The sequence below is a fragment of the Frankliniella occidentalis genome, unplaced genomic scaffold (genome assembly GCF_000697945.3).
Source record: "Frankliniella occidentalis isolate FOCC.00 unplaced genomic scaffold, Focc_3.1 Scaffold125, whole genome shotgun sequence".
Lineage (NCBI taxonomy): Eukaryota > Metazoa > Arthropoda > Insecta > Thysanoptera > Thripidae > Frankliniella > Frankliniella occidentalis.
Genome location: NW_026267252.1, coordinates 754,797 through 762,615, shown reverse-complemented (window position 1 = coordinate 762,615; position 7,819 = coordinate 754,797). Strand labels below are relative to the sequence as shown.

The following is a 7,819-nucleotide window of genomic DNA, read 5'->3' as shown; positions in this document are numbered from 1 at the left end:
CCCGACCGGTTCATCTCGGCCCATCCCATCCTCGCTCGGCGGGGCGTGACGTCACTCGCGGAGCCGAGCGGCAAGGCCTCGGCTGTCGGCGGTGGTGGGGGAGACCGGACCTCGCGATGCGCGCCGAACGAGGCGCTTCCATCGGCGGCCGCTTGGTCTAGGGGTATGATTCTCGCTTTGGGTGCGAGAGGTCCCGGGTTCAAATCCCGGAGCGGCCCGATTCTTTTTTTTCGAACCATTTTTCTCTGCTCCTCCTCTGCTGTGCCGTTGGCCATTTCATAAGTTCAATACTAATTTGTCACTACGCACTTGACTGGCCTTTGACTCTTTTGTGCTGCCCGAGTGGTATTTCTGTGACTTAAAACTCTCGATAAATATTTAAAGACAAGAAAAGTATCGCAATTTTATAATCGATTTGTCAAAATAATGGCAAATAGGCATTTTTGAGAGGTGCCTTTAAAACCCTTACGACAGTTTGGTATGAGTTGACGTCACTGAAATTACACGTGAATTTTGGGTTCGTGTTGTACTAGGTGGCTGACGCCGCGCACTTTCGTATATTGTACCGCATGCAAGCGTGCGGGTGGGTTGCCTACTCGCACGGAGTTATAAGGAGGCGTGGGCGGCGACGATAGGCAAGCCCGCCCGCACCCGTGCATGCGGTACAGTATTTAACTACTGTACGAAAGTGCGCAGCGTGAATCAGCCACCTGGTCCTGGTATTCTTCCACATTCACTTGTGGGAAATCAACTCAAAGTCGCCGGCTTTGATATGTATACCCTAGGGGAAAGTAAAAAAATAACATAAAAAAATTGGGAGTGGAGATGCTGGGATTTGAACCCAGGACTTTCAGCATGCGAAGCAGACACTCTACCACTGAGTTACATCCCCGTTGAGAACGCAGGGCCGCCCGTACGGGTAGTACCGTTCGGCCGCCGGCGCGCGGGCCGTTCCCTCCTCACGCTGATAGGCCCGGCTAGGCGGTGCGGGGCGTGGTGCGGCGGGGCGGGCGGGGAGGCGGCCTGCCCCGCCCGGGCCCCGGTCCCACTACACCGTTAAGCCCCTCATCGCCCCAGCTGACCGCGACTCACCGGGGCCCAGGGCGCGGGGCCTGGCCACTCGATCACGCTCGGACGACCCAAAAGCTGTGCGGAACAAGCTCGTCGGCGGCGTGACCACACTGTGGCGGTATGCGCTCGGGGGCCTCGCGGGCTCAACTTCGCACGACTAGGTGCTGCACCCATATCGTGCAGCATTGTGGCCTAGGCCTACATGCGGCGATAGTATTGTATCGATTGAAAAACAGAGAGGATAGCGAGATGGGATGAGATGGGCGCCGCACCGGGTACGCCGCGCGCGATATCAGGAGCGTATGCAGGGCAGAGGCGGGGCGGGGCGATCGGGCGATAGCACCGGGGGGAGCCGAAGGCGTGACCTGCATTTGCTCTGCTCCTCTGCTCTGCACGATGGCGCTCAATTCTCACAGGGAGGCCGCCGCTGCCGCCGCCGGCGCGGTGTCCGGCCCCGGGGGAGGGGAGGAGGGGAGGGAGACCTCCCACACTGATCCGGTTACATCCGCGGGAACCCCTCGCGGCCACCGGCGGCGGCCACCCGCGAGGCAAAGGCCGGGGGAAAAGGACCTTTCATTTGCTCAAGCTTTTTATTTCTTTGTGTTTGTCTCCTGTCGCACCGCGACGTGTTGGACCGGACCTCTCTGTCCCTCGACCGGCGCGGCGGTGCCCTGGGCCAAGGGAGAGCCTAACTTCCGGGCGGCCTCATAGAAAACCTTACTGTACTGCATATTCAGCAGCATTCTCTCATTCTTGACTCGAAAATCGCGAGGATTGCAGATCTCCTTGCATCGCGCGAGTCAAGCGGCGCGGCGTGGCGGCGTGTGGCGAGTGCGAGGCGCCGCCGCGTCACTCGCCCCCCCCCCTCTTCCCCTCCCCCTTCATCTCCGTCGGTCTCGCGCTGCGGTGGTGGGGGGAAGCCCGCCCGGCACAAGCCTGACGTGCGGTCCGCGGCGGGCTCCCCTCCCCGCCCAAACACATCGTGTTACCCGGGCCGCTCCTTCACCGCGGTCCGTTGGTCTAGGGGTATGATTCTCGCTTAGGGTGCGAGAGGTCCCGGGTTCAAATCCCGGACGGACCCTCCTTTTTTTGGGGGGGGGGCATTTTTTTTATCGCGTTTTCTTTCTGTTGGTCGTGGGTTGTGCGGCGGTTAAGGAGTGTACTGGAAAGGCTGAGCGCATGGAGCGGGAGAGGTGGCGGGGCGTGGCGGGGCGGAGCGCGCGTAGCACAGGTCAGAGTCCGGGTAGGGAGGGCCGTATATGCCCTCGACAATGGCCCCGGCAAGTAGACGGCATGGCCGCTATTTAAAGCAAGATGTGGCCCCATACTTTGCCGTAAGTGGTCTCCACGGCCCGTTGGGGGCGCGCTTGGTGGGGCGTTTGGCGGGGCGTGGCGGGGTACTAAAGGGGGCGGCGCGGTGGCGGGGCGGGGCGGGGCGTTCCACCTGCGCTGTACTCACGGCGGGCGGGGCCACAGGCCGGGGCGATGCTTTTACTCTGGAGTGCCCCCTCCCCCCCTTTCCTCCGCCTTTTAACTCGGCCATTCCCCGCCGTTGTTTTCCGAGTGGCTGCCAACCATTTAGACGTCAGCGCCGTTGGCCCCCGTTGGCGCGCGCGGGGCGCTCGAGTTAAAGTTTAATGCCGGCAGAAAGGAGCCTCTGCTGTGCCGCGGTGGTTGCAGCACCGATAAACCCAAAGTGTGGGGTGTGGGGGTCGCCGAGTCGCGCGGGGCTCGCGGCATTACAAGACATGTCAAAGTGTGTGGCTCAGCGCTCGGCATACGCTCAAAGAGGAGGGCCTACGTATTTTGTTAGAATACAATTAACGAACGTGATTTATTTAGAGCTCATTATACGCTTGGGGTATATTTGGGGTAACATCTTTTTAGAAGGCTTGTACTTACCAGCGTGGAACGAAATGGTCCTTATTTAATAGCAGAATTTTTCACATTTAATCGCGTCCGTTTTTTACAAAATAGTGTGTTCTGTTATGAGATCAAACTTTTAGGAAAAAAAAATTAAGGGTGTTTTTACTACAATTGGCCGTTTTAAGGAGCGCAATTTAACATTTCGAAAAGTTTATCCGCCAGATGTGTGTTTGTGTGTTTATTCTGGCCGTCGCGGAGCCCTTCGAGAGAGCCACCTGGCGCCGGCGGCGTCCTCACGAACACCTAATCACACACACACATGCACACACATATACACGCAGCGGATCCGTGCGGCTAATCGGGCCAATTTTATTTTCATTAGTGCGAGGTTGTGGGATCCCCTATACTCCTCTCCCCGCCACGCCCCGCCCTTCTTTTGTTCAGCCGCTTATAGTTCGCCTTGGAGCACCACACACACATACCATAGCCTCGCGCGGTATAGTCCTTCTTGTAGGCCAGCAGGCCTCTGATGATGAAGCAGGGAAGGAGACGAGCCCAGCGCCCTATGGGTCATCCCCTCCTCCCCTCCCCTCTTGCACGCACACACTCACACCCGTGCACTCACACACACACACACGCGCACGCACACACTCCCCCTAAACACTAAATCACCCAGAACACCCCCGATCCCCGTACCGCAACCCTCCGTGTGGTGGTGGTGGGAGGAAGGGGGGAGGGGGGAGTCCGCGGCATTTGTTGCATGGCCTTCATGAATAAGAGAGTGGCCAGGATCTGCATACCACCCTGCGCCTCTGGTCGGCTCACCGAATAAATGTGTTTATCGACTCTGCAATAAGCGCAGTGAGCGTTTCTTTGGCTCGTTGCCGGGCGGTCGAGATTTCTCGCCAGCATTTCACTTATTCTTATGCTATGCTTCATATAACATGCTGCCAAAATTTTTATGTTTGCATGCCACTTTGTGTCTGTGTGCGTGCGTGTGTGCGCATGCGTGTGTGGGTTTTTCGCGAACAGCGTCTCAAGGAAATGTTGGTATTTGTGCGAGTTTCTGCTCCCCATCTCGAAACTCGCATATTTTCATACTTTACGGCGAGTCCCTCTGCAGAGCAGAGGAGGTTGACAAACCGTGAGACCGTGACTGGGGTTCATCGAGAGGCCCCTTATACCGCTGGATCTGGAGTGGCGCGCTCGAGTGTGGGAGAAGAGGGACGCGGGGGCGAGCCCTCCTGCAGACGTCCCCGGGGACTCCAGCAGCAGCGGACTCCAGGCTGGCCCGGCCCGCGGCCCTGTGGGGGCGCGCGCCCGCCGCACCGCCGCCGCGTTCCCCTGGGGGACACCGCCGGGCTGGGGCGGGGCGCGGGGCGGGGTGGTGCTGGTGGTTCGGCCACGGCGCCCAAAGGTCGCCTCGCCCCACCCCACCTCACCCCCGCCGCGCGCCCTTCCGCGACACACGGCGGCAGAGCGGCAAGGTCGGGGCGACGCGGCGCGGCGCGGGGGTGCACTGCACGACCAGGCATGGGAAATGGTTAGGCAAACAAACACTTTGGACTCGAGTGGATAGGAATACAAATCAGTGGACTTGCACACACACACAGACACACACACACATACACAGGGTGCGTCGCACCCCCGGCATTCCAGTGGGATATAGCGGTGGTGCGGTCGACGTCCTGCTCCTCATACGTAGCGCGCTATGTTTCTTTAGTGGCCTCTTTCTCTCGCGTCCTCATCTCATCCCGCCCCTTTCTCTCTCTTTCTTTCTCTGTCCGCGTCTTCTTATCGTCGGGAGGTAGTATTGCGTGCGACTACCTGCTCCCTCGCTGCTGCCCCCCCCCTCCCTCCCCTCCACCATCGCTACCCAGCTGCTCCCCGCCGTGCCGCCGGCAGCAGCGCCCGGCTCGGCCAGCGCCGTGCTGGTAGGCACCACGCCGGCTCTCGCGCGCGCTGGTTGCCTACCCTGCCGGGGCGCTCGGGGCGAGCGCTCTGCTGCGGGCGAGGCAATGTTTCACTTATCCACCCCTCCCGCGTGCTCGCGGACGTGCGGACGTGCCTCGGTGGAAGTGTCACGGCCGGAATAACCTCCCCTCACCCTCCTCCTCCTCCTCCTTCCTCCTCCCCCTTCTGCTGCTGCTGAACCACTTTGCTCGGCCATAAACGCGAGCGCGCGTCCCGCACCGCCGCCGCGCCCAGCCCCGGTGGTGCCCTGCACGGTGCCCTGCAGCCCGCCCCGGACCCGGACCCCGCCCCGCCACGCCGCCGCACCACGACGGTCTCTTTATGCCACTTGCCGGAGGAGCGCGCGCTCTGCACTCGCTAACGACTGCCATGTGCGACCAGCAGGACCATCAGAGCCACCAGGGTGGGGGAATAAAATTATTTGGAACGCTTGTCTGGATTCAAAGAAAGTCCGGAGTGCGAGGTGGTGTTTGGGGAGGGAGAGGGAGTCGTGTAAGAAAACGGCTTTCGCAAATGTACAAGCGCAGTCGTAGAAATCTGCGATTTGATCGTCAAATACAACTAACACAGTGATATTTTTTACTGTTGTAGTTTTACAATTGGCGTGTGTATTTACTGTGCAATTTTAATCCAGAAATTGACTTTGGTTATGAAATATTCCCAAAACCCTCGCCAAAATCTTTTTTGCGAATGTTTGTATCAGTGGACCCCTGAGTCCAAATAATATGACGTTCTGTTGTCCAAGGCGATGTGTTCGCGGTTCGGGAGGAGCTTCCAAACCGAAACGCTCAGCATTTGTTCCTTTATACTCGTCCAGACGATGGTTAAAAATGCCCTTCTATGCCATATGCCACCTTCTCTCTGAAAATTATCTTTTACTTATTTGTGAAACTGGTGATTCCAGTGTTGCTCGCGGGCAGCGCGTGTCGCCTCGGTCACCTGCCGACGCTTATCGCGGAGGATTGAGGAGTCAAACCTCGCGGGCTGGGCGGGGCGGCAGAGCCACCAGGCCACAGGAAGTCACTGACCCATAATAGGGTATAATAGAGCGCGCCCCGGGCCCGCCTCGCCTGGCAGCCGCGCCGTCGTGGTCTCCCCTCATCGCGGGCATCCCCTTTCCCCTCCCCCTCCCCTCCCGTCCTACCCCTCTCCCTCTCTCTCCCCACCCCCACTTGCCATGCCATCCGTGCACTTTTACTGCCTTCCATTCGGCCAAACAGACAACATGTGTGCCAAGTAAAACGCCAGCGCGCGCGAGTCGCGGGCAGAGAGAGAGAGAGAGAGAGAGAGAGAGAGAGAGAGAGAGAGAGAGAGAGAAGGGGGAGGGCAACACGGCGTCCGCGCATCTGGACGTATTATTGTCCCAATTACTATGCATCCCCCGGCTACCGATGCCCGCTATGATCCTCGCCCCGCCCCGCCTCACCCCGCCCGGCCCCGCCACCCCCTCAAGCAGCGCGGGGGCGGGGCGGGGCGTGGCGGGGCCATTAGGGCCGAGGTGAGTCGGAGCCTCGCGTGTTTACAAATCAACCCCACCGGTGGCCAGCCCCATCATCCTCTCCCTTAGCCCGGGCGCCAGATGTCGGCCGCAAAAGTTGTGTTCCTCCGTTTCAAACGAGCGCGCGCATCAGCCGCCTCGTTTTTGGATGACATGACAAAATTCTTGTTGGATTTGTAATTCTACAAAAAAATAAATTTTAAAAATTATGCGCCACTAAGTTTCTGTCCTATCGGTCCTCTTATGCCTACTTTGTGACCGATGAGCCGGTGGGGTTAGTATTGGGGGCGATGAATTCCATTTAGCGCCTACACATAATAAGGGAGTGCCGTCCCGCACCGGCCACCACTCGCCCTCCCTCCTCCCCTCCCAGCTTGTTGACATCTCTCCAGACGAGGAGATATATCCGGTGCTTATCGCAGCTTAGTGTACCATTGTTTGGGCAGCATCCCCCCTCCCCTCTCCACCGCACACCCTTTTACCCCTCTGCCGCTGCTGGTGGTGGTGGCGGCGGTGCCCGGAGATATTCAATTGTCAAAAGGGTCTGCTGGGCGGAACGAGGCTGGGGAGAGAGACTGTGTTGGGGGAGGAGGGGGGGAGGGCTGGCTCGACATGTGTGTGCGCGTATGTGCCTTCACATATGACTGACCCTACGTGCGATGCACCAGCAGTGTGCGTGTGTAGGTGTGATCAGGCTCGCCGAGGTGTTAGGCCTCCAAGCAGGGCGGCACTGTGTGTGTGTGTGTGTGTGTGTGTGTGTGTGTGTGTGTGTGTGTGTGTGTGTGTGTGTGTGAGAGAGAGAGAGAGAGAGAGAGAGAGAGAGAGAGAGAGAGAGACGTCTGCTGGTTGGCGATGAGGTCCTCCTCGAGCGCATACCTGCGGGTCGTCACCAGGGACCGTGCCGTGGCCCGCGGGGTGTAGTATACGAAGCATGGGGATGGCATCACCCCTGTTCTTTTTGAAAAACAAATTCTAGCGCTGGAGTGTTCGTTAGAGGTGATTGTAAGATGCTCCTGAAGCTCCCTAAAAATGCATTTACATCACTGTTTGCATGTTTTAAAACTATTATTTTAAAATCTATCTGACTTAAAAAATACACAATTTTTATTAAAAGTATTGTCAGAAGAGAATTTTGTAGTCTCGCGTCACATTTTGGTCGAGTACTCAGTTTGAGCCCTTGGGCCTTTCCTTATTCCACTCGCCATAACAAGGGGCCAAACCGCAGGCCGGAAGGGCACGGCGGGGCAGGGTGGGGCGGGGCTTGCCACCGCAGCAATACCATAACCGACACTGGACGTGAGTCTATTTTATTTTAAGGCCCCCCGCCATCAGCCCCCGTGCACGACTTGGCTGCCGATGCTGGAGGGCCGGGCCTAGCGGGGCGTGGTGGCGGGGCGTGGCGGGGCGCGG

General features: G+C 58.7%; 1 protein-coding gene and 2 non-coding genes across 4 annotated transcripts in view; 2 read left to right on the top strand and 1 right to left on the bottom strand.

Moving 5' to 3' along the window:
• LOC113206809 (LIM/homeobox protein Lhx3) overlaps positions 1-7,819 on the top strand; it is a 48,975-nt gene that overhangs the window by 14,817 nt on the left and 26,339 nt on the right. The window lies entirely within an intron of this gene.
• On the bottom strand, positions 821-892 carry Trnaa-cgc (transfer RNA alanine (anticodon CGC)). Its single transcript has one exon. It is a non-coding gene; the product is annotated as a tRNA-Ala (tRNA).
• On the top strand, positions 2,081-2,152 carry Trnap-agg (transfer RNA proline (anticodon AGG)). The gene has a single exon. It is a non-coding gene; the product is annotated as a tRNA-Pro (tRNA).